Source organism: Rhinoderma darwinii, assembly GCF_050947455.1.
Source record: "Rhinoderma darwinii isolate aRhiDar2 chromosome 2 unlocalized genomic scaffold, aRhiDar2.hap1 SUPER_2_unloc_24, whole genome shotgun sequence".
Lineage (NCBI taxonomy): Eukaryota > Metazoa > Chordata > Amphibia > Anura > Rhinodermatidae > Rhinoderma > Rhinoderma darwinii.
The window spans coordinates 437,516-440,947 of NW_027461690.1; the positions used below are offsets into that span (position 1 = coordinate 437,516).

Here is a 3,432-nt window from a genome sequence, read left to right on the forward strand (position 1 = left end):
GGTCACTTCTGGTGGGTTTCCATTGCTTTGATACCTCTGGGGCTCTGCAAATTCGACATGGCACCCGAAAACCAATCCAGCAAAATCTGGACTCCAAAGAACACATAGCGCTTCTTTCCTTCTGAGACCTCCCATGGGCCCAAACGGCAGTTTATCACCACAAATGGGATATTACTGCACTCAGGACAAATTGGGCAACAAAATGGGGCATTTTGTTCCATGCGAAAATAAGAAATTTTGATCAAAAATGACATCTTATTGGAAAAAATTTCATCTTTTTAATTTCACAGCCAAATTCAAAGACGCTCTGTGAAAAAACTGTGGGGTCAAAATGGTAACAACAACCATAAATGAATTCCTTGAGGGGTGCAGTTTCCAAAATGGGGTCACTTTTGAGGGATTCCTACTTTTTTGGCACCTCAACACCTCTTCAAACCTGGCATGCTGCCTAAAATATATTCTAATAAAAATGAGGCCCCAAAATGCACTAGGTGCTTCTTTGCTTCTGGGGCTTGTGTTTTAGTCCAAGAGCACACTAGAGCCACATGTGGGACATTTCTAAAAACGGCAGAATCTGTAAAATACATATTTAGTAGTGTTTCTCTGGTAAAACCTGTGTTACAGAAAAAAATAGAATAAAATTAAATTCAGCAAGAAAAATGAAATTTGCAAATTTCACCTCCACTTTGCTTTAATTCCTGTGAAATGCCTAAAGGGTTAAAAAAAACTGTCTAAATGCTGTTTTGAATACTTTGAGGGGTCTAGTTTTTAAAACTGGAAGTTTTGTGGGTGTTTCTAATACATAGGTGCCTCAAAGCCACTTCAGAACTGAACAGGTACCTTAAAAAAAAGGCTTTTGAAATTTTCTTAAAAATATGAGAAATTGCTGTTTATGTTCAAAAAATCATGCCAATCTAAAGTAGAATAATGGGAAATGTGAACTAGTAAATATTTTGGTTGGTATAACCATCTGTTTTACAAGCAGATGCATTTTTTACTTTAGAAAAATTCTATTTTTTCTAAATTTTCTCTACATTTTGCAATTTTTCACTAATAAACACTGAACATATCAACACAATTTTACAGCTAACATAAAGCCCAATGTCTCACAAGAAAACAATCTCCGAATCGCTTGGATAGGTTTAAGCATTTCGACATTATTACCACATAAAGTTAAATATGTCAGATTTGAAAAATGGGCTCTGAGCCCTAAGTCCCGAACTAGGCTGCGTCCTTAAGTGGTTAAGCAACTATCAAATATATCAATGTTTTACATCTCCTGTCACTCTTTGTCCTACAGTATATAATCCAGTACATATGGCGGCACGTTCCATACACTCTGTATTGTGTACATATGATACAATGTCCTGTCACCTACCACTGGATTAAACGCGATGTCACACAAATAGCGCTGTGAAGGGTCGGTTAGGTGAAATGTATACACTGTGGTAAGTTGCAGCCGCGCACATAACAATTACCAGTCACACTTATGGATTGATGTTAAAGATTTATTTAAGGTTTTTGTGGATCAAAATATATAATGGTAAAGATGATGGTAATACAAGATCCAGCAAAAACTACGGTATATGTCACAGTATATACTGTAGTATCAGTAAGGGGTGGAAAATCTGGATTCCACAGACACAAGTAGAGATGACATATTGTCCTGTTCTGAACCTGGTCTTCTGGGTGATATTGATGCCCTGGTGACCACATTGATGTCTCTTCTGTGACAGATGTTGTAGAAATGTTAAGTCTCGCCATTGGAATTCTTGTAAGATGGCGGATTCTGCCCTTGGTTGTTATTAGTGTTGATGTTCTGTTGATATCTGCTGACTTGTTCTGGGGGGAGAAGCACACAACCCTATTAAATATTGATCATTCAGGCTGCTTGATAAATATAGAGAGGGGACACATCCAGAGGAACTTACCTTTCTATCAGCATTGATGGTGGCTCCTCCGGTGACAGGGAGCGCTATTCTCGCCAGATGTACTGCGGAATTGATGTTTATGCTGCAAGACAAATATTTGCTATTAATGTTCTATAATGTGTGTTTCTTAGCAGACACAAAATCTAGAAGACTTTTTAAGGTGATTTGAGGTAAATACATTTCTTAATTGATCCTTGGCGTCACACTACAAACCTTGAAGATGGTTGATGCAAGCAGTGGGTATGACCTAGAGCTGTGCTCTTCAGCATGTTACGGGAACTTTCTAATGTTCCGATGTTTTATGCCCCGGAGATTGTAACTGTTCCTTAGGAGTCCTGCAAGATGCCAAGTAATGTCTTCCATCAATAGCAATGTTCCTTGTATCCATCATTTTTGCTTAGAAGCTAATGCATCATAAAATGCAGTTGTTCCATCCATTCAGATGACAGGTTCCTTTAGGAAACTCATTGTACTATACTACATACATGCTTACAGTTGGGGAAGTTGTTCCCCAAAGCCCACAACCTTCATTCAGAAATGAAAACGTGTCTGAATACAAGGAGTTGGAATTTTAAGATTGAAAATACTTATTTACACTTTAGTTAAATTAGTTGATAAAATAAATTACAGATACAGAGGAAAACCTAAGAGATGGAAGAACATTTTCACCGCAAACATAATAGACAACTACAAAGCTCTTACCTGTAAGGACATGAACAGATGCAGCTACTTTTTTTGTCCTTTCCTCCTAATGCCCGTTACATAGATTTTACGATCAAAGCGTCCACCAGCCAAGGGGATGCTGGAATGAGAAATATATTTATGTAAGACATATAATAATGTTAGCAGGTAACCACACTTTGCTTAGTTTCACATCCTATAATCCTCCAGTACTGTCACCAAAGTGTACAGCCACCTGCCCCAAAGTGTGAGCTCTGGCTATAAGGACCATGTAGTAATGACGGCTACTGAAAGTATCATACCAACAACATGGAGGAAAACATGACTTACTCATCTGAACCGGGCCTGATCTTTACTTCAAAGATGCCAAAAACAGGTCGGTGGTCTGAGGTCTTCAAAACAGGGCAAGAGTCGTATCTCAGGACTCGCACATCTCCCTCACATTGGCTTTTAAACAACACCCTGTCCTGTAGAGGTCATGAAAATAACAAATATCATTAGTGAAATCATATTATAATATATTATTAAACTGCAAAACAACACAGACCTAAATGTTGGGCCTACTTTATTTATATTGCAGAATATTGAGACTTTATTGCATTTTAGGTTTGACTTGGTCACACAGATTTCATTAAATAAGTATCCTTGACCCATGCTGGGCAACAACATATTACACTGGGAAACTGTGATGACAAACTCACTACATAAAAGTAAAATTAACTGAAAGCTTTGTTCATAAGAAATTACTCTTCCAGCTATAATAATAACAATTCATTACATTGGGGGAGGGGATTCATTATATAATGGGTGCTCTGGCCCA

General features: G+C 37.8%; 1 long non-coding RNA gene across 1 annotated transcript; it reads right to left on the minus strand.

The window, feature by feature from the left end:
- Window positions 1-1,931: 1,931 nt before the first annotated feature.
- Window positions 1,932-2,727, minus strand: LOC142674971 (uncharacterized). The gene is made up of 3 exons (XR_012852025.1): window positions 2,634-2,727; window positions 2,145-2,266; window positions 1,932-2,013 (listed from the first exon to the last, which is right to left on the minus strand). It is a non-coding gene; the product is annotated as an uncharacterized LOC142674971 (long non-coding RNA).
- Window positions 2,728-3,432: the final 705 nt, after the last annotated feature.